At 40.5% G+C, this 24,143-nt stretch overlaps 1 protein-coding gene across 5 annotated transcripts in view; it reads left to right on the top strand.

Annotated features, from left to right (window-relative positions):
• NCKAP5L (NCK associated protein 5 like) overlaps nucleotides 1–24,143 on the top strand; it is a 71,468-nt gene that overhangs the window by 24,201 nt on the left and 23,124 nt on the right. The window contains exon 1 of one of the 5 annotated variants that reach the window (XM_072135172.1): nucleotides 22,453–22,585. The exons of the other annotated variants lie outside the window; for them this stretch is intronic. The gene's annotated coding sequence lies outside the window, so the exon portion shown is untranslated. Of the gene's footprint in view, nucleotides 1–22,452; nucleotides 22,586–24,143 lie in introns of those variants that run through there. 5 annotated transcript variants of the gene reach the window in all.

The following is a 24,143-nucleotide window of genomic DNA, read 5'->3' on the forward strand; positions in this document are numbered from 1 at the left end:
CTCAGACTGCCCCCACATGAATACTACAAGTGCTTAAAGGAAACCTACCACCACGGATCTACCTATTAAGGTAGTTTGGATGGTAGGTTTATCTATTGCACGTGAGGATTAGCCCTTTATAGGGCTAATCCTCACATCCCTGCAATCTTTTTATACTTTTATTTCCCTAAAATTTTCTAAAGAGGCTACTGGGGCTTCGAGTAGCTGGAGCTGAAGCTACATTGCGCGGCTACTCCACGCCCCAGTAGCCTTTTTGATCCTCCTACCAGATATCTTCGGCGCACAGCTACTGCGCAGTAGCTCCGACTTTGGAGCAGGAACTGTGCAGCAGCTTTGTGGCAGGGACCGCGCAACCGGCTTCGCGGACAAGGGTGCCAGGTGCCAGAGGTGGCACTTGGATCCCTGTCTGTGGCTTACTGGGACTACATGAGTAATTCAGAGTTGTGGGCAGAGCTAAATTATCATTAGAGCTCCTTTCCAGGCCCCACTATTCTTTGTGTTCAGTGGAATGTGGATGGATGCAACAATAATAATACTTCTTTCTACTATATTGGTGTCCTCGGAACTGAAAGCTGTGACAGAGCAAGGAGCAATAAGTTGCTACTTTATTTGCCATGTTGGCAAGTCACAATATATATGTTGGTTTTGGTTGTTTGAGCCCCGAGTCTCTAAAAGGTTTGCCATCTCTGGGCTAGGTCAGATTTGTGGTATACAGTTCCAGTTTGTGTAGTGGCTGACTCCGGTATCGGCAGCTCTAACCCCATTCATTTGAATGTCAATAGAGCTGTAGTGGTTACATGCAGCAGTTAGGCCCCTTCCACACTAGCGAGTGTGATGCGATGAACTCGCATCACACTCGCAATGCAAGCTGCCGGGAACGCACGGCCCGAACGCTGCACCGCGGGAGTGAACTGACATGCTGAGTTCACTCCCGCGGTGCAGCGTTCGGGCCGTGCGTTCCCGGCAGCTTGCGTTGCGAGTGTGATGCGAGTTCATCGCATCACACTCGCTAGTGTGGAAGGGGCCTTACACAGAAAACTGGCTGTTCTTATGGCACTGTTTTCCATGTTGACTCTAGTGCTATAGACCAGTGATTTTCAACCTTTTTTGAGCCGCGGCACACTTTTTATACTTAGAAAATCCTGGGGCACACCGCCAACCAAAATAGCACAGAATGACACTAAAACAGTCATATTATACATATAGTTAATAATATAGATTCTAAATTTATTTTACTTACTCAGTGTGAAACCTGGGCCTGTTTGTATAAACACAAAAGGGATAGCCTGGCAGGAATGGTGGAAAGACGGACACGAAGCTCTTCCCCAACAGTTCTCAGTTTCTCCCTGGTTTTAGCATATGGTGCTATTATGTAGCTCATATTATGTAGCTCATATACTGCAAAATAAAGGGGTACAATGAGAAGTACTACAAGTGCCAGCTCGTATACTCAGCATATGAGCTGGTACTTGTAGTACTCCAGCCTCATGACTATAGTATTTCTCATTTTACATTTCTCTGGGAAACAAAACACAGGGGGCACCATAGTTTGGGGAACTTTCCCCCGCGGCACACCCGACCATGTGTCGCGGCACACTAGTGTGCCACGGCACACTGGTTGAAAATCACTGCTATAGACAGCCAGAATTGGCAAATTAGTGGTTGTTCCCATTGTCAGTGACATATTGAAGCCCTGTACTATGGATAGGTCACCAGTAGCATGAAACTGGAAAATCCCTTTAAGTTGACCATATGTTTTAGCTGCTTGAGCTTGCTTACTTTCATCATGTCCAGTCAGCCATGGGTATACGGCCTTCAGATTCTCTCCATTATGACAAATGTTGGAAATGTAGAACTGCCTGATCTTGTTCTTGGAAGATCAGTGATTATTGGAGGTGTTGGGCACCAGTTTTCTCCCCTCTTCCTGTTCTGCCTTGCAAGTGATGTTAATATACCTAGTGCTTCATCATATGCTGAATAAGGTAAACACAGGATACAGGGGATTGTAACTATTGTATGGCTTTGGCACAGTGGTGTGAACTCCATACATAACTACTTTCACATACATATTTTAAGGCAAATGAGCTTCTTTTAAGTTTCCGGCATAAACAAACAAATGGATTTTCCTAAAATAAACAATTGCGGAATGAACGTCTTCCGTGGAGGGTTTAAATACAACTGCACGGTTTAGAAAAACAATAGGACTGCTTGACCGCATGCTATCATTTCATCTTCCTGCTCCCTCTTTGTATACTCTGTGGGGTATCTTTTGTGAATGGATATTCTGACAATGGAAAAGCTTTCAGACGTGTTCTTTAATGGTAAAACAGATGTCTGCTTGATAATCGAGATTAGTGAAAGAAAATAGCAAACAAACAATGGCACCTCTAGTGGAAATGTCGCCATGTAGAGCACATAAACAGTCTGTTCATACAATCTCTGTGCTTGCTGAGTGTCAGACTGTAAGATACTGTACATGTGACTGCAGCTGCATAAATAGTCCTGTCCATACAGTAGGCCATTGCAATGCTGATAAGGCATAATTCGTCCAGCCCAGGCTGATGATACAATGAGGGCAGTAGTGTATGAATTGTCATTTCTACAGATTATATATTGTCACTGTACAGTGACAAGGACTACAGACTGTGGTGATCTCACCTAGCCCCCTGTAACCTCCATAATGAAGAGTCCTATATGTTTTGGCACAGGGTGCTCAGTCAGTTATAGGCCTTTCATCTCCGCAGGGTTGCAGATTTTGATGGAATATGTCGTTGTGCATGGAGTTAATTAGTTACCATAGTGATTAGACTTGAGGAAAAGCAGATTTATGGAAGGAGGTTTTTATGTTCACTTTCACACATGGACAGTCTCGGTCTCTCTGGAGTATATTACAAACATTTTTTTTGCAAGTTGGCAAAGGCATATGTAGAATTTAATGGTTACATGGAAAGTCTGGAAACATGTTGAAGTTAAGTCTTGGCTTGTTTTAAAATGGTGAAATGTACAGTATACTATCTATCGATCTATCCATCTACATGGACTGCAATACTGGTATCTATAGAAAGTAATATCTAAAGATGAGGCAGCAATTAACTGAGAAATGATTACTTTAGAACCTATGCAATTCAGTCCTGTTGAAATAGTGTGACATGTAGCTGTGCCAGATCTGTCCTTATTACATGATTCATCACAATGTATAAAACGGTCTTGCCATGTCACAAACGTATAAAAAAAAAAAAAACAACTTGCTTGAAACAAATATGTTAACATGAAAAAAGGGCATTGTAAACTGCAAGTATTATGTTGTAGAGCAGGAGAAGCTATGCAAGTTGTACATGGTGTCTTAAAGGACCTCTACCACCAGGATGAAGGATTGTAAATCAAGCACACTTAACGTGCTGGTGAGTGCCCCCTCTGGCAGGACCCACACTTCTTTTAGCTTCTTTAGCTTCTTTTAGGTTTTAAAAATTGTGCAAATGAGCCTCAGGGAATCCATGGACATCTATGGAGCATATGGCTCATTTGCATAATAGTTGAAAGCTGTTTTTCATAAAAACAAGGGCTGAAGAAGCTAAAAAAAAGTTTGGTTCCTAACAGAGGAGGCGCACACCAGCATGTAAGTGTTCTTGGTTTACAATCCTTCATCCCGGTGGTGATGTCCTTTAACTGTAGCATGTTGTAAAACAGAAGGTGCTGAGAAGATTGTAACTGCATACATACGGTAGATTTCCATTTGCATGCAGCTTAAAGATCAGTCCTCTATAGTCTGAAAATTGGTAAAACTTGGTACATTTTTCATGGTGAATAAAAACCAAGAAATAAAATTGCTTGACTGGGACTGTATTGTCGGTCTTTGTGCAGCTTGTGAATCACCGTGCGGGCTCCAAAAAAAAGGGCTCATTTACAGAAATAAAGAACTACCCCCATCTATGTCTGATCTTTTGGATGTCTTTCATCTTCTTTACTAGCACTCACAGCATAGATGTGATTCATAAAGACACATTGGTTGTAGAAACATTTGGTTACATCATTGTGTCCTCCATAAATATTCACACATTGCTTCTAATTAAAGACCATGAGGATGTGCCCTACTTTGCTCCTTTAACTAGCCCCTTCCTCTGGGAAGCTGATGTCACATCCTCTCCATGTGCCTAAAACACTCTGTAAGACCATGTGGGACATCAGTGAATCATCTTTTGATGCATTCAGACATTTTTATAAACCAGATGTAAGAGGAAGAGGCGAGTTTAATCAGTTAACCATGTTAAATTGCAAATACCTTGTGGGTCAAGGCTGACGCATAACTAGATTAGTTTTGCATGGACATACTGCAATTCTTTGGGAACACTTGATTGGCTCCTTGAGTGTTTTTAAAGGACATCTACCACTAGGATGAAGGATTGTAAACCAAGCACACTGACATACTGGTGTGTGCCCCCTCTGGCAAGATCTACTCTTCTTTTAGCTTCTTATGGTTTTAAAAAAAAAATTCTTAAAGTTATGCAGATGTGCCTGAATGGAACCCCTCAGGCTAATTTGCAAAATTTATAAAGCTTTTTTTTCTTAAAAACAACGGTAAAGGAAGTGTAAAATAGAGCAGATCCTGCCTGAGGGGGCACACACCAGCATGTCAGTGTGCTTGGTTTCCAATCCTTCATCGTAGTGGTAATGTCCCCACTTATGTATTAAGATAGTAACCGTGTCTTAATTGACTGATGATGTTTCTTTTTTGCAGTTTAAGTATCTTCAAACGGATTTGTGATTTTAATTTTTATTATTTAGTTCTATAATTAGTTCACTGCTATTTTCAGTTCGTTTGATGGTATTTAAAGGCTTTCTTTAGTCAGGGTGTCATTTTGACATTTATTTTCACTTGTTTTAAACCTAAAAGAATATTGAATTTTACCTGGTGTTTACCTGAATTTTTTAAAATATTATTTTGCCATTTTCCCTTATATGCTCTTGTCTATTTCTGGACACCAGTTAATTGACGTCTGAAACAAAAATGTGATGTCACTAACTATATCTATGCATAGCAGGCTGCACCAAACATAACCAAGTCAGGGATTGGGCATCTCTCTATTGGGTCACACATCAGCTGCATGTGCTAGAATTTACACATTAAGGTCCCAATAAGTAATGTGACCCTAGGCATATCCCTATGTGCAGACACCTGTGCTGTACTTTCATCCATCTCATCCATCCATGCTTCAGACAACAGTACTGCTTGCTTGGCCTTGAAGGCATTCATGTGTAGAAGACTGGCAGGGGCACAAAGTCGGAAGATGCTTTTGTGGCATGTGAATGTATAATAAAACAGGGCATGCAATGAGAAAACTCTCAAAAGCACAGCCAGCCTGTGTCCAGTATCCTTTATTTGCTGTAGGTTGGTATGTAGATGAATGTATGATCATCAATGGGACTTGACAGGTCTGCTAATGTGGTATTTGGCACTTTTCAGACCTTCCTGGCAGCGTTTGAGCTGGAACATAAGGCTGGACTTTGTTCCAATTAGGACTACAGTGTAACTCCATTGGGGTCTCTGTGGTAGTCTTTTATATACAGAATGCCCTGACAATCTGCCATGAGACAGGACTGCACCAAGTTTGAAGATGGTCAGTGTGTCGTTGGTAGAGCTGAGCGGGTCCGAACTTCCTCCGACCCGGACATATTGCCGGATTGACTGCTGAACAGCTAGTCTGGCATATTATCACCCCTAGCAGCTAGTTTTAGCAATCATTGGCCCGGGGTGTCCCCTTGGACAATCACAGACATGGCTAGTAGCTAGGGGGCCAAACGGCATATCCGGCAGTATGTGAGTTTGTACCTGTTTTTCGACTTGCCATGTCAAATAAATGATTGATTGGGAAGTTACTTCGTGTTGTTCAGTATTGCCCATAGTCAAGCAGTCTTGAATTAGAAGGTGACTCAGTGAATATCTGCGTATGTTGGCTATTAACACATTCTGTGGTATTTACAGTAGCAGAAATGCCAGACCTATGATTTTTTTAGCTTCCCCCTCTCCCAAAAAGCAAGTTACCGGAACCATGAAATGAAACCTTACTTTTTACCATAATTTGTCGCTCAGACAAGTTCTCTGCTGTCCTTTAGCTTTGCCCTATTGTCTGCAGAGAGCTGCTATTAAAGAATTTAAAGTGTAACGAAATGTAGAAAGCAGATTTATTTTACGTTGACCAGTATAAACAGATCATAAATAGTACTTTTTGTCATTCATTTTATTTTTCTCTCTTTTTTCCCCTGAATCAATTCGCTTCACCTCTGTACTCTGAGATGGCTGAGAGATAAGGAGATTTTGATAAAGTTTCTAGTGACTTAATTCAGTTTTGTAAGGAGATAAGTCAATCAAGTGACTGTAAGGAGTTATCAAGTGAAATCTTATCTTGGTATGTAAGGAGTTAAACTTTAGCTTTCTGTCTTTTTCATCTGTTGTGTAAAGCTTTTAGTAATTCTGTTCACTACATGGAAGGGATAAAATAAGACTTGCACTGCTCTGTTGCTGTTTCTGTAACATTTTTGAACAGTGCTGTGGATGGGTGTGGAGGTGCAGTGTTTATGGGAAAATAAGCCTTGGTTTGTGCCTGTTTAGTACATATGTTGATATGTGGTCAGTGTAGGAATGGCTGGAAAGTGTCTACATTTAGAAAACCTGGAAGATGATCTCATCTTAAAAGAAGCCAAGGGAAAGGCAGATGTTTGACTGATGCAATTTATGTTTTTGCAGTGTTATTTTCGTGTTTTAATGGGGAAATTTGGTGAAAATACTACACAGACCTTAAATGAAACATGTTCCCTGTCCTAAACCTGCAGCATGCTCCACATAAAATAGCAACAAAGAACTTGAACACACTGCAACGCTACAGAGTCTACATAGGAGGAAATTTAATTACTAAAGGTCCTGCCATGCACCATATTTATGTTTTGAAGGCCATTTTTTCTAGCTCCTTTGACAGTTTGACATGGCTTAAAGGAATAGTCCCATTTCTGAAGTAATACTGTTTAAATACACGGGGTCCCCTACTTAAGAACACCTGACTTACAGACAGCTCCTAGTTACAAACGGACCCTTGGATGTTGGTAATTTACTGTACTTTAGCTTTGGACTACAATAAACAGCTATAATAGTTATTAATGGTATCTGAAATGCAGCTTCATTGTTAATCCTGGTTCTTATGACAATCCAACATTTTTAAAATCCAGTTGTCACAAAGACCAAAAATTTGTCTGGGGTTACAATGATAAAATATACAATATTTTCCACGCCATGCAAGGGGAACAGACACCGCATTCTCCATGGAGGGGTCACCTCCTCCTCTCGAGTGCACAACGGTATGGCCACCTGGCTGCAGCTGGGGCGGGCATACGGCTATGTGAATGTACCCTAAAGCAGTGATGGCAAGACCAAGTGCCCAAACTGAAACCCAAAATTCAATTATTTATTACAAAGTGGAAAAACATGGCAATTCGTGCTGTAACTTATCATCGATTGCTCTCTGCTCTGCCACATGTTTCAATGGTATCAATGTCTTAAGGACGCCAATACTGTTTAGAGAGAAAGTGGAAATTCAAACTCATTGCATCATCATTGTAGCTTCCTTCCAGGGGGCCCTGATCAGGAGGAATCATAATAACCCAGAGCAGGAGCGACAATAATGATCCAACTCATTTCCACAGCTTGTTCCTCTTTCTGCAGTCCCAGGGAGCCCAAGATCTAGCGCTGAGGGCAGTACTGGGACGGCAGCTGACAGGACCTTGAGTCCTGTCTGGTGAACTCGTGCTGAGGCGACTGCCTGGGTGCCCACAGAGAGGGCACTGAATGCCACTTCTCCACCTGTGCCATAGGTTCACCACCACTGTCCTAAAGCCTAAAACTAGAATTTAATGTTTGTTAGAAAAAGGAAAAAAATAATTTACCACATGTTACTACCCTTTCAAGTATCTGGTTACAGGAAGCAATTTACCACTGAACATGCATGATGCAATTGGACAGATCTTGCGTTTTGTTGCCTGGGGCAAGTGGCCAGGTCATGTGCTTAATGTCCTAAGACCGAATGGACATGTGTACACAGTACGTGTGTGTATGGCTAGATTATCCTCATGCAAAATCTTATCTGTGACACTGCATCCAGCTTTTGGGTTTTTTTTTCTGTGACTGAATTGCAGGTATTGGTATGAATTGTTACAATTGCAATGTATTACTATTTACTGTAAATGGTTTAATGTATGTTCTTTGTTGTACAAATGTCTCATTGTGTATCCACAATTCTCACCTCTTGGAGTCCAATGTTTGCTGCCACGTTTCTCATAAATGAAACCCTGAAACACTAATAGTATGTATATAAAGGGTAAGCATAGTGTCCATGCTTCACGCAGTAAATGGGAGCTGTATCCTAGGAAACTATTAGCTGCTAATTGTACAACTCGAAGAAGTCTACACCTTAAATGTACATTTTATGTCTCAATCTAATTACATGTCTCAAGGCAATGAATTTGTATGGAGGCCCAAAAGCCAATATTGCTTTAACCTCTACAGTACCTGTAGCATGGCAGAGCTGGGCTGTTTCTTTCCAATGATTGTTACATTCTTTGAAAGTAAATTCTTCTTTATGCATATATAATAATTCAGTGTTAGTTTTCACCATTTCAGGTCTATCATAGCTGGGTATCCTAGGGACATAATCACTTTTCTGGAAAACCTTTCTGTAGACAAACAATATGTTTAACAATTGCAGTTATTTTTTTAACTTTTTAACTTTTATTTTTTAATATTAACTCCATAGGAGTTAAAACATTACTAACCTTTCATTAGGAGTAAGGCTGCAAATGTGTGATTTTTCCAGTCCCGTATTTCTGTGCCGTATGAGACCGTATATACTTGACATTTTTCATCCGTATGCAGCACATATTTAACCCTTATTTACACTTCCCCATAGACTTAAAGGGGCATACAGAACTGAAATAAGGGAGAAAATGGGACATGCTCTATATTTTTAAACGGCTCACATACGGTACGGTGTACACAACGGCAATGAAAATGGTTAGACGTATTGTCCATTTAAATGAATTTGGTCATATGTTACCCAAAAAAAACTGTACGGTATAGGTATAATACGGCCATTTTCACTCATACCTGTGAATGCAGCCTTAGACTACCCCTCCCCTCTCCATAGAGATACACGGCGTATGGGCTGTAACACAGGGAAAGATAGGACATGTCCTATCTTTTACCTGTGTACGGAGCGTTATGGTGCCACACCTGTGTGCACTGTATCGCTCCTTGCGACCATTGCTGTCTATGGGGGACTTATGTACAGGCCCCCATACATTCGTTTAATGTAGCCTTACGCTGGAGTTTCTGATCTTGATATGACTTTATTTTTATAAGCTTTTCCCTCTGAAGTATATATCTCTGAATCTTCATTCCTTTCTGAATTGGTAGGTGAAGACCTAGCTGCTGTGATTCACATGAGTTAAATACACCATCGATTGCACAAGTTCAGCATGTAGGTTCAGTCCATAGATATGAGGCTCAATCTGGGAAATCCTGCTGCAGTTGTGGGAAACAGTGAAAAGCGGCTTGGGAAGGAAAGGGGGAATTATAGGTGCAAATGTGGGGGCACAAAAAATTACATATGACCAATGATTGCTTTCAGGGAATGTTTTGATGTGTACGGAAGGCACTTGTTACACCCCTTTACCAGTCAGTTCATTTATACTGTAGACATAGCGTAAGATTACAGTCAACCCAACCTAAAAAGCCTTATCTCTACAAGTGCAAAACGGCGTAAGATCTTATAACAAAGATATTTACATAGCTCACGTCCGCTACATATCAGAAACACAAGGAAGTTAATCAAACCCAACATGAAGAAAGTCCTCACAGACGGCGAAAAACTGTCTACTTGGCTCCTGCCATTAACTGGCTCATAAACATCAAAGACGACTCATCCTTTGAAGTTACAATTCTCCATGAAATTGTGTTTTTAGTCCTGTTGAAACTTTTTTTTGTAGTATTCATATGGGTGCATGGAAGTGCTGCGGTCAGGGTCACTGCTCAATTAAGCTTAGCTATGCATTATATTATAATATACTGGAGCACATTAGGGGTTCTTTTCTATAAGAGCCAATGAGTTTTATGTGTTTGAACTTTATAGTTTATAGAATTGTAGCATGCAACCGTCTATTACCAAGGTATTCTATATGGAGCATTGCAGTCATGGTTATTAGATGGCCTTTATTTCCATAACGGGAACCTAATATATTGTCACTAGACGTCCTAGAACTCTACTTTGTGCCAAATACATGCACACTTACTATGGGATACATTTACCATTATGGGGTTCTGCATTGTATTTATATTTTCTTGTTTGTTACCACCTTAAAAAAATTTGTTAGAAGCTTTTTCCTTTTGATGACTGTGTTTTGTATGGTACTAGGGGTACCAGGAGGGATGGTTTTTGTGGACCACTCTCTATGGTAATAATTTATTATATTTGTTATGACCCTAGTTTCAAATAATTTCTCTAAAGTCACCTACTAGTTTAGTGTTCTGATGAGCGTTTCACAGCAGAGGACCACCAAAGGATCAATGTTCTGGCTGATATTGTCCGTTTTCATCATCTGTAGTCTATGGGCATCTTAAGGCTTTGTTCTAATCTTTGTTGTGGTTTCTATTTCCAATTGTAGGGTAACCACTTAACAATGCACATTCTTACCCTGTGATTATACTAAGCTGCATCACAAATGGCCAATGTCTTTTCTATACAAATGTTCTAATTATATTAGTATAATACGAAAGACAAATATCTAACAGTCTAAAAATGGTAACTGTTACAAAATAGTCTCCGCATCTTTGATCCGGGGGTATGAGGGATGAGATGTGCATGTCTAATTTGTAACATAAAGGAAGGAGAGGCTCTAATCTGATGCAGTTAGCTAGGAGCAATATTTCTTAATTGTAGAAATGAAATCAATGAAAGAAGTAAAATTATCTATGATGCCAGGCTCTCTCTGTTCTGAAAGGAACATTCGTCTCTGTTGTTGTTAATATTCATCTAAAAATACCCTGTGCAGAGTGGGGAAGGCTGCATAAACCATGGCAGAGTCAGTCTTTGATCTTTTACATGGCTTGTCAATTCTAGCCTCCAGCAATGGATTACAAGCCCCGTGCCTGTTTGCTATGGAGAAGGAATGCTGGTGCTTGTGGCTCCCATTTCCTCCGCAGACTGCACCTCACTTCCTGTCCCTCTCTGATCGCAGCTACTGATGGGGTGGCCTTTCCGGGCCCATTTCCTGTTTCATTAAGAGGGGGCTGTGGAGATCAAACATTCTTCTTTATGTTGAATGACTGAACAAGTTTTGTTAACACTTTTGCAGGAGGCAGACGTCTGTCTTATGGAGCATCTGTGAGAGTTATGGGTATATGATTATATCTTTGTGTCAATATGAATTAGTCTTCCCATCTATCTCCAAACAATAGGGACAGTTTACTGAAGGCCAAATATGGTCACAAAAAACACTTAATGCCTATTATTGAAAAAGAAAAAAAAGAATAAAAAATGATCTTTTATCATTTTCATTGGTATTGTGCTCTAGATTTACATTTTTTTGAAATGGTAATGTTTTCTGTTGTGTATTGTAGGTTTACGCCTTTAAAAAAAAAATATATATATTAAGGGCCCCCTGTCATTTTTTTCTTTAAAGGGGTATTCCCACGAAGATAAGTTTCTTATATGTACTCAGGATAACAAAATAACACTTTCTCGAATTCACTGTTATTAACAAAAATACAGCATTTCAGATATGTCCAACCTGTCTCTATCAGTCCTGCTGTACACAATTTCAGTTGCCCCTAGACACGACCTTGTAACTTCTGACTTTAGGATCGGGCCACTGTCTTGGATTTTGCTGTGCTTGCTGAGTTTGTGTTTTTCTGGTCTAAGCCTGTAGCCACACCCCCTGCCTGGAGCTCAGACACTCACTGCTTCACTTCCTGCCAGTACATTGTGAGCAGAGAGGAGCTGCAAACTACAACCTACAAAGAGATAAGTGATCTGGGGGAAAGTGGAGGCAGGCACAAATCTGAAAATGTAGCAGAGAGAATAGTCTTCTTGTGCATCTCTGATCTGTCTCATCTCTCTTTCTATGTGTCAGTGTGTTCAATGTCAGTAGCCAGATGAAAGTGTATATACACCTTGTACCCTGATAATCTAATCACATTTCCACCCCCACAGAACTAGAGGGATCATTATGTGTCTGCTTAGAGAGTCCCCGCCCACACCCTGGGATTTTGCACTGAGCAGGCTAGGGGGTGATGGGCGCTACAACAGCAATAAAATTATAAAATAAGGGGTTAAAATGATCTTCATTGTGTTAACATCACTAGGGGATTAAAATGTGAGAATTTTCTTTAGTGGGAAACCCTTTTAAATATCTGGACTAAAATTATAATACAGTTGTGCAGCTAGTCCATACATTGGATGAAGGTTCAACCATTGTCCCTTGGGCGAACAAGAAAAGATCATGTGTGTAGGAAATATGTGCAATGTAATCGGCTAAAATTTCACCCACCCATCATAAAACATTTGTTTCTTTAGTCTGGCCTTCTGCTGCTCTTGTTTGGATGTCGTCAGCCATGCCATAAAGGGCAGATCACCAATGTAGCTAACCACTTCCCTCCGCGATGACCTCTACACACAAGGCTTGTCACTGTTTGTATAGAAGCCATCATTGAAGCCAGTCGCCAAGACATCAACTTAAAACAGCTGATGACCAAGCTGCAGGTTCTGTAACGTAGGGTGCTAGTAAGGTAATTCAATGCTATTCTATATTAAGGGTACGGCCGCACAAAATGGCTTGCGCCTCAGGTGATCGGTAAACAATCATATGCGTTTAGCTGGAAACGCTAATGAAATTGGGCCAAGGCATAGCCCTATGCAGTTGGAAACGCAGCACTAGTGCAGCTTATGATCGTACCCTCACGCAGCTTTGTGTTTGTCTTAGAAGACCCCTTTAAGGTGCTGTTTATGTTTGCTTCATGGTTACTATTGTAAATGAAAATCAAGGAATGATTGGACTCCCATTTGAGTATTATAATGGATCCATTAGAGTTCTTTCATAGTGTCTAAAGCTCCACTTATCAAATATTCTGGAATCTGCCTTGCCCCCCTGACAGAGTCTCTAACACTGCTGTAAATGTAGCTTGATGATGACCTTAAAAATCTGAGTAATATCGCACCTCGATCCTTTATCATGTTCACATTAAAGCAGAACACCGCAGTATAATGAAGGAGAGGAGCGCGGGGATGTGGACAAAGAGCTAATCCACACTGAAAAGTTTCCTCTGTGTTTATTTATATGGACTTATGAGCCATGTTTCTTAAAAATATTCTGCTAAAAATAGCTGCTGTTGGCAGTGTTCTGGTCTCCTGCCCCCCGTCTATGCCTCACCCTGGCGATGGGAAGTCCCTTTTAATTGTAAATGCTTGAGTGAAGAGAACAATACAGTCAATGGAGGCACGCAATGCAGCTGAGCTGCTGCCCTGCAGTCCATTGCAGCTTTAGGTTCTATGTATTGATACACTGCGCATGTAGTGTAGCTACAGGGATCCCTATAATAGTATTCATTTGCTTATTGTAGTATAGTATTTAGGCCATGGCGAGTGGCATCTGGTGACTTGTTAGATGTGCAAACTTGCAAATAGATTATTGAACATTAAGTAATATAACGATAATTTATATTTTAAAAATTTTTTTTGCAGTTTTATACACCGCCCCAATTGTGGCGCCTTATGTATTAAAAGGCTCTGGCCCTCTGATGCATCTGACAGCCAGCTGCACTGTTATACAATTGCGCTGTAACCAGCATCCGTTCAGCTTAAAGGGGTTGTCCACTTTCAGCAAATATTTGAATGCTTTGTATAAGGAAAAATTATCCAATGTTCCAATATACTTTATGTATTAATTCATCATGGTTTTCTAGATCTCTGCTTGCTGTCCTGCTATAAAAGCTTCTATTTTTACTTCCAGTGGATATAATCTGTCCATGTGATGTGATGAAGGTGCAGGTCCACGAGCCGTTATTATTATGACACGGCTCTTATTACTCTCTGTGATAATAACTGTTTGTGCACCTGCATGTCCATCACATCACATGGACAGAATTATATCCAATGGAAGTAAAGAAGCTTCATGAGTGACAGCAAGCAGAGATCTAGAAAACATGAGGAATTTATGCAGAAAGTATTTTGGAATATTGGATAACTTTTCCTTATGCAAACTATATAAAATATTTGCAGCAAGTAGACAAACCCTTTGAGCAGGCCCGGCGCCAGCACCCAGCAAACCTGGGCAAGTGCCGAGGCCCCAGGGTGCTGGTGGAGCCCACACGGTCCCCCGGATCAATTGTACCAGTGTCGCTGGGGGCGGAGGTGTGTCCACAGGGGGAGGGGGTGGCGGTGGTGTGTCCATATGGGTTGGGGGGGCAGTGTGGCTACTAAAACCTGGAGCCGGCCCTGCCTTTAATCTCGCAGGCTATAGCGGGTGTGCAGGAATGCCCCGCGGTGGCCCACTCTGCAGCCACCTGCACCCTCTCCGTGGACATGGTATACAGGGAAAAATAAGAAATTTCCTTGAGGCTCGCTAAGTATTGCAATTATTTTGGTGCTTGCATGTATGAGGTCTGGTGTACAAGTGTTGGAGGGGATGGTTGTAAACATCTTTCTAATATGCTTCATTAAAAAAAATCCCCATACTTTATAAAGAAATGGACTTCCAAGTACCCCTAAGTTACTATGTTACTTCTACATATCCATGGCAAATCTGTCTATCTCTCCTATATAATGATGTATATTAGAAAAAAATGTTTAGCGGTTTTCCCTTCCTTACCTCTCCCCAAACAGCTAATCAGTTTCTATACGTTGTGTACATCTGATTCTTGTGGAATTGCCATGCAAATCCACTACACTCGTGGAAAGCCTTAGACATAGGCCAGTTTCAAAAAATCTTGTTTTGTACTTGATTTGGCTCAGTCAGTAGCTCTCTGGTTGTTCCAGGGATCACTGCATTATAACTCTCTATGAGGCAGTGTGCTTGGTTTACGTGGCCATGGTTGATCTTGGAAAAAATGGGTGATTTTAAAACACTATGGGGGGCATTGATCAGTGCTTCTACAGCAGTTTCTGGCATAGCACTGAAATGATCGCAATTTCTTGCACACTGCAAGGAATTGCAATTATTTTTGAGTCTATACCACCTCCACGCCAAGTGGGCATGGAGGGCACCGCTGTCAGGTTTTTAAAAACCTGCAAATGTGCTTCATCATGTATCCACCGCACAAGGGTGGGGCCTGGTCTTTATCATATAATCGGTTCTCGTATGATATATTCCCATAAAGATTTATATTTATATACAAATTCTTCTATGATAATACTTTTGTGTAAAAATTACAGAAAAACTTAAATTGAACCTGTCGCCAGGGACCTCATTTTCACTAAAGACAGGTTGCAGAAGCCCATTACACCTGCAGTGCAGAAGTGCCTCTCTACCTTTTATAAACATTTGCATTACAATATAATTGTGTGTAATAACTTACCTTGCAGCCTGACAAAAACCTGGGGTAGTCACAGGGGCTGGGCTTTGGTTTGGATGCATTTAAAAAAACATGTGGCTTGTCTATGTTGCTTCCTACTCAGAGCTTAGCCCCCACCTTTGTGCTCCTCTACAGCTCCTCCTCCTGCTCCTTCGCAGAGCACAAAGATGGAGGCAGCCTGCAGTTCAGACAAGTCACATGTTGTTTTTTTAAATGCATCCAAACTAAAGCCCAGCCCCTGTGACTACCCCAGGATTTTGTCAGGATGCAAGAGTAAGTTAAAAAACACAATTATATTGTAATTCAAATGCTTAGAAAAGGCTAAGATGCAATTTTTCCCTGCGGTGTCATGTGCTTTTACAATCTGTCTTTAGTGAAAATGATGTCTCTGGTGACAGGTTCCCTTTAAGGAATTATAATTTTTCTGGTTAGCCACTAAAGGTATATTTGCCGCAAGCTTTCAAGACACAAAGTGTACCCTTCGTCAGGCAGGTTACAAATGAAGAGATCTTACACTGATCTTAATGAGGTATCACCACATGTACTAATTATCTAAGTCAGGGCAATAAAACTGTAATTTTTTTATACAATGAAGGGCAATAGGGATGATGGTCTAGGAAAGCAGGGGTTTGAAGTTAGTCTCTTGTGGCATTTGAAGTGTCTCCATATAATGGGGGATAAACGCAGGTGCAATATTGAGTCTTGTCAGTGACTGGAAGGTCATCATCAGCTTGAATTCCTATGTTTTCATCTACACCTTTCTCAAAAAAATAAATTTAAAAAACACACAATTAGTGACCGTCAAAATGCAGTCAATTATTGGGCAGGGGGTGGTGCATTTTGTGGAGCTTATAAGCCTCTCCCTGTTTTATTAGTTTACTCCTTCTTTCTGTTAGGCCACTCCCTATGATCTTTCGAGTCTGGGAAACAATGTAACACATTTTTTAGTGTATGACACGGTATTCTGTCCAGAACTCTGTCTACTTTGATTTAGTAAATTTGAGAGGTTGTTAGCGAAAGTCATCCAAAATAAAGACAGCAGTGGGATCTGCCAGTAGAAATAACCTTGTATAAATGTTTATACCGCGGCTTATTACAGAGGTGCTTGCTCTGTGGGGACAGTGATTTTAACCTTAATTTTTCCCATGTGATTAGCCAAAATCATTATAATCTGCATAATTGGTATTCTTGAAAGATCAGCAAGCCAGCATATTTATACTGCAAATTAATTTTACACCGGGCTCTAGGTACATCTTATCTAGTACTTGTTCTTCTTGTAGTGTTGAGCTAATGATTGCAAAGTAATTACTTTATGTAAAACAACCCAGGCCCAAGTGAAAATGATATCTGGAAAAGTAAAGAACAATTACCGAACATGATGTGCTTTTTTTTAATTTTTTTTTAATTTTAATTTTCACAGTTTTTAGGTGTCAGATGAAAACTTAATTTACTCTTCGTATATGTGATGCACTGGTGATGCCAAATCTACTAGTTGGGAACCAGGGCAACATATGAACTAAAATGATATTATTGAATATTAGAGTTTTATTAACTCTATTTAAAAAATATATATATTTATAATATAATACATTATTTTACATGGCAGCACATTGGAAGCCAAAACATAATAGATGAGAGACTTCTTACAAAAGAAAATGTGACTTGTCAGTATATTCCTATAATTTTGAATTCCATAGTTTATCAGGAAAACCACCAGCATCCCATGTGTGATAACCATATCCATTATGAAATGAGAGGAAATATTACTATAACCAGTGCGAAGCGATAATGCATGAATGAAGGCTGTAAAATAAAACGTCATGTTTCAGTCTGCAGTCGGCACTGCAGCATAACACAAAGGATGTCTTCTTCATAGAGCGGATGTAGGCAGACAATAGTATCCCAATTTTGCTTTTAACTTCCTTTCAAAGGAAAAATAAAAAGAGCCGCATACATGCATCCTGCTCTTTACATTCAGTGTTCAGTGAGCTGCTGCCTAATGGCTTGTTCATGATCAACTTCACACACTTCCTCTTTTATTATTGGTCTTCGCTTTCTTGTTAGAAAGTATTTGCATAGGTATAAATTGTTCTAATCTTGTCCTTTGTCTTGTGGTCGAATTTTCTTTAGGAAAACTTTAGGACAAATATAAATAAATCCATATGTATACCATAGAAAACAGTAAGATATGGTATAGGCTATCAGAGTACAGGCGGTCCCCTACTTAAGGACACCCGACTTACAGACAACCCATAGTTACAGACGGACACCTCTGCCCACTGTGACCTCTGGTGAAGCTCTCTGGATGCTTTACTATAGTCCCAGGCTGCAATGATCAGCTGTAAGGTGTCTGTAATGAAGCTTTATTGATAATTCTTGGTCCAATTACACCAAAAATTTTGAAACTCCAATTGTCACTGGGGCAAAAGAAAAAAAATTGTCTAGAACTTCCATTATAAAATATACAGTTTCGACTTACATACAAATTCAACTTAAGAACAAACCTCCAGACCCTATCTTGTATGTAACCCGGGGACTGCCTGTATACATGCTAGCAGCACAGTAACTGACCTGTGTTTGCAGCCTGTGCATCATTGGTGTGCAAGGTCCGCTCATGCACCGATGGGAGAAAAGACTGCCCAAGCCGCAAACATGGGCAGCTTTGTGAAGCGGCTAACACATGTTCCAAAACAGGAGGAGACCTAAGTTGTAGATACTAAACCCCAATGAAAACAAGCTACTTTGGAGGGGATTTTAAAGGTGTGGACAGCCGCTGCAGTCATTGTAAGAAAGCCTCCATCTTTGGCCTGACTGATAACTGCTGAGTAGTAACCATGTGCTGTAACATTTAGCGCTATATGACTCCTACTATTCCAAATCCTGCCCTACATTGGTTATATTAGTCCTGTGCAGACTGTACACAAATGGATTTCACAGCAGGAAGTTGATTATGACCAATTAAACTTTCCATTGGCTGGAACACCATCTTTTTCGCAACATAAACATAGCATTAGTAGTTTATAGCCATCTTTTTTTTTTATATTGCTAACAGTTGGCTTTATGTATGGCTGCCTGAAGAGTGAATAGAAAAAAAATGCAGTTTGCACAGCAGCACTTTTTACTATCCCAGGTTTTTGTTTTAACTTCTTGTTTCTCTTGTTCTTGGATATTAAGTGGTCTTGCCATTTATATTATGTGCAAATATTTGTAGGCTCCATGTGAGCAGAAATAATAGTGCCTGTGTAACTATTCACGTGTGTTTGCCTAATACGAGATGTGACTGTGAAGCACATGGATGCCAAGGTGCGATGGGATCAGTAGTCTCCAGATGTACAGCTGAGACCCCACATGTCTATATGTAATGATGAATACTTCAGGCTCTGTTGGAAGTAAAGAAAGAGGAGGGGTGTATAGCCTTACATAACCCATCCACAGCTGCTGCCCAAGAATATACGGTAGTCACTCACATTAGCCAGGCCGCAGGGTGAACCGCGTGAGGTGAAGCCTCTGCCCTTCACTTAAAGTGTGAAATGGACATTGCTTTGACCTCCGCATTGGTAAAAGCTGGGGGGTTATGACCGTGAAAGGTATGTTACCTTTAGAGTGTACCAAATTTTTGCTATGGTGCCTGGATGTCTATTGACGGTTTATTAAACATGACAGCTGTTTTCTACAGTTAACCTTGTCATTGCTGAGAAGCTCATCTGTATATGGAATTACTGTCATAACAGTGTTGTTTCTGGGTAGTGGTAGCTTGTACATGACAATAAAGGAGTAACTACATTGTACTCAATGGCTGCATTGGGGACGATAGTGTCCCTAGGCTGTAATTGGAGTACCTGTCCTAGATCTCGCATCTAGTCTATAATAAGAGATGGAACAAACACCTTTCTGTACTTAATTACACCTGTCTGTATTCATTACTTGCTGTCAGCAAAGAAAAGAAAATCAACCTGAAAATTGTAGTCCTATCTCATTTCGGGTGAAACTCTTAAACACGACGATTGAATTTGCATATTCTCACCTTTTATAGATTTTATTCCGTCTGGAACTATATATAATTTTTGACTTTGATGTAATTACTTCGGTTAGCTTTGGTTATTAAAAGTTTTAAAGATATAATTTTAATTGATATATAAAACATTACCTAAAAGAAAATTTGGGTTTTAGAGAACAGTTTGACACCTTCCAGCCAAATCCCTTGTTATCTGAAGATTTTACAGATTTTATAGGCCTTTTAATAAAATGTTGCAACTTAACTTCATACTGTGAATACATTGTGCCACATTGGAAATGTTTAGATATTTTGTTTGTAACAAAACTAGAAATTTTAGGGAAATTTGGTCAGGGCCTGCTCCAGGTCCCATTAGGCCCCATGGCGACAGAGCCTCAGTGGGCCCCTTTGCCGTGAACTCACATGGCGGCATTTAAAATTCAGAAACTAAAACGGACTCCTGTTCCCTAAAATATTCCCTAGTTTATCATAGCAAATGGCCCCCTCGTGGTTATTTTATATAAATCCCCCCTTAACTCCCATAGAATCCATGTGTACAGCCTTATGTAGGCCCCCTTAGCAGCTCTGGCCCCCGGCACTTATATGTTTTAAATATACAGGTGGTCCCTTACTGAAGAACACCCGACTCACAGATGACCCCAGTTACAAACGGACCTCTGCATTTTCTCAATTTACTGTACTTTAGCCATAGGCTACAATAAACAGCTGTAACAGTTATCAAAGGCGTCTAAATCCAATTGTGACAGAGACCCAAAAGAATTTTGACTCTGGTTACAATTATAAAATATACAGTTTGGACTTTCATACAAATTCAACTTGAGAACAAACCTACAGAACGTATCTTGTACGTAACCCGGGGACTGCCTGTATATTTAAAATAATTTTAAGCCTTTTGTAAGCTTTGGTTTAAATTATGATCTAGTTGTTGTAAAAAAGCCCTCCATCGTCTGAGAGGAGCATTGAAAATAAGTGTTCAGTTTCCCTGCAGCACCCCCACAGGAGAAAATAAGCAATACACATTGCCAATTCAAATCTATGGCTTGTTTGTGACAAAAAGCTAACGTTGGGTGCGTTGGTGTGGGAATCCACGGGTGTGCACCAACAATGGAGAGAGGAGATAAGGAGATAAAAGCGTGAGAGATTCAAATGTATTCTACTGGGAGGGAGATATATATAAGAGTGACTCTCACCTTATCCAGTAGAGAATGGAACATGTCATAAGTGAATTAAAGGACAGGAGCTACTGCCGACGGGACTCCGGTCCGATCATATAGCGGTGACTGACTTGGCGGTGTAGTGTAGATCCACGAGGTATTCAAGTTACTGTCAGGTGAGAAATTACATACATACATGTATGTAATTTCTCACCTGACGAAGGCTCCGGCTCAAAGCCGAAATGCGTAGTGTTTTCGTTTAAAATATTTTATGAATACAAGAGTCCATCTACTCACTGAGTGTAGCAGCGCCCACAAGAACGGGACAGTACCTGGTGGCTCTTTACTATGGCTTGTTTGTGAACTGGGAAGGTCTTGTAATAGAGTAATAGATCTCCACTTAGGCAATATTAGAGACTGAAGAGAGGACTACTGTCAACTAACTCAGAATTTTCTGAATAAATAGAAAACCTGATTAGGTAAAAGCCAGTAGGTTTTAGTTAACATATCAATAAAGCAGAATCAAAGTGTATAACTCTTTAATAGATGTATATTGGTATATTCTCTCTCCCCCTCCCCCCAAACTTACACACAAATGACAAAAAATACAAGCTAAAGGGACCAACCCCTTTAACAATGGAAACAACTGTCTGAAACCTTTGATTTTTCTCAAAGGGATCTCAACACTTGATCCCTTTTGCCCTTGACATTTGGGGGAACCTTGTGGCACCTCTATTCACATTAGATGGTTAACTGGTTTATCATGTCAAAATCTTATGTTCCCCTATATTCAAACTTTAACGGTTTTCCCACAAAAGAATCAAATTCCACAGCCTAGACACTACGTTGTAAATTATTGTGGGTCTGACTGGTTCATCTTCTAGCATTTGTGAGAAAAGCACACCCTTGTCCTTGTTTGAATGAGTTGGTGGTTGTGCGGGCCTCTTGTTACTTAATTTATCTTCAATTGCTGTCCCCTGCTATCTCCTGTACACCCATAGAAATAAATGGGGCGGCAGTGCACCTACAAAACTGTTGTTTTATTCAGAAAGGATCACAAGGGTCTCCTGGTGGGTATCTGTGGTAAGACCCCCACAAATGTGATTTGGTGTACCTCCACCCTCACTAGTTTTTGATAGTCTTGAGATAATCTATAACTTTTATATCTGAATGTTGAAATGCTATTTACATGTTTTTTGATTAATGTGTTAAAAAATTCACATTATTCTAATTTAGTGCTTTGCTATTTGAAGTACTGACATGGTTAATACTTTCTGGTAAGCGCAGAGTACTGCGAGGTATTTGGGTAAGGAACAGTGATTCCACGCAACCATTACTCTTCAGGCGCTTATAATAATGTAAGGGATAGTATTAGAGATTTGGAGGATTATGTTGGAGAATCCCGTTAAATATCTGACCTTGACCAGAGAAACAGTTACTGATGTGGTCAGAGGCCTCCTCCTCGTCTTTGTTGTGTGGCAGGAGGGAAAGCACTTGCTGTTATGAGGGTAGGATGAGGATTCTCCCTCAGGGGGAGTTTAGGCTACACTGCATGTTTGTGTATGTGACGTGGGCCTCTCTTTACATCATAGAAGAAGAGAGCAAGGGACAGGCGCTACAGGCCGGGATGAGCACACGCTGATACTGGCAGGGATTCAGCCGTGCCCCCCCTCCCATCACCACATCCCTCATCCCCCTCCCTTCTTCCCTGCTGCGCCTGTGCTAGCTAACAATGCAGCACAATAACCAAGGCAGCCGCTTCTCTAAGAGCTGCCCTGAAGTGAGAGCAAAGAAGGCAACCAACCAGGGGTGAGTTGGCCGTGACATTTTTCCCCATTTCATCCCCCTACTTGATGATGATTTTATGGGTGGATGACCTTCACGTTTCCCCCGTTATCTGCATAGACCCCCCTCTGCTGGAAAGTATACTTGTACACAAATGGTGCTCCTGCCAAGTTATGGTATCTCCTTGCACGTTAACAATAACCCTATACTCCATATGTTATTGCAGCACATCACCATTATGACTTGCTATATGTCATAAACTTTAAGCAGCGTCTTGTATCGTGGCCTTGTTGTTTTGCCATGTGATGTGTGTAGTAGGCATGTTGTCTCTCATAGACCCCTGTAGTCTTTGTGGCTTGTTACGTTACCTTTTTGCTGACAACGGTGACTTATTATTGGCCTGCTCTGTTATATTCATGTCTTTGGTGCACGATCATGCTGACAGGGTAAGAAAAGGAGGAAGGGGCATTCTGCAGTCTGAAAATGTTGGATGTCTGTTTTCAATGTCTTGTACCATGTGTTTTTACACTGCGTTATATATGCCACGTTAGATGTTATTTATCCTTTTTAAATCTAGCAATGCTACAATGTATAAGCTGAGTGATACTCTTCATAAGGGTGCAATAGTGGTGCAAGAAACCTTCCTGTGTCTTTCTCCAAGGCCTCATTTGAAATTTTTGTGGAATTTTGGAAATGGTGAAAACTTCAGGTTTTCCATGTGTTATCTCTAAACCAAACATCTAAAAGTTTGACATAGATCAAAGTTACATGCTTGAATCAACCATTTGAATATTGGTATAACCTACAGGGATACGGTCCTGCTCCCCTTTCCTGCCACACTCACAAGGTCACTTATGCCTTTTAATAAACATTATTATAATTCTGTGATACTACGTAAACACATTGTTGTCTTTTTGGCAGACTCTGCCGTTTTTCACTTTTTTACATTTTTTTATTTCCTTCACTTCTGTTAATAACATTTGCAGTGCTGAATACCAAATAAGCTGCAGACCATGCAACATAAATTGGATTTTTAATTTTTTTCATTTTTCACCCGGTGGCCATTTAGTATCTGTAGGGTTGAGAACAAAATTGTACATAGGACTGCCTTTTTATCCAATTTAAGCTTTGAATGTGTAAAGTTAGCCAGGCTAGTTATAGCTGCAGGTCGGAGATGTTATGGATGAGCGACACATCTGTTGCAGTGCTTTGCAGTTCTGTGGCAGTGATTTAATGTTTACGTGCCTCAGCAATACAATGATTATACAAGCAATAACTGTGTCACTCTAATTCCATAGACTTAGAGCCATTAAATCTGTCTCCTGCCTTGTAGATACGAGGGTCACATCTATAGAATACATGAAACATAAAGACTGTACTTTGATGGTCGGAAGCTTGTGTTCGGTGCAGTGCTTAATAAGGATGATGCTGGGAAGCAGAGACTGTCTAATGGTAATGGGTACAAGGTATACAGAGGGCGCTGAGGCTTGCACAGTGCAGTCTCATTATATTTTGAATCCAGTTACTTGTAGTTGGTTTTGTGTCTATGACAGGTTGGAACTTGTGGTATGCGAGTATGATG

This window comes from Engystomops pustulosus, chromosome 2 (assembly GCF_040894005.1).
Source record: "Engystomops pustulosus chromosome 2, aEngPut4.maternal, whole genome shotgun sequence".
In the NCBI taxonomy this organism is placed as follows: Eukaryota; Metazoa; Chordata; class Amphibia; order Anura; family Leptodactylidae; genus Engystomops; species Engystomops pustulosus.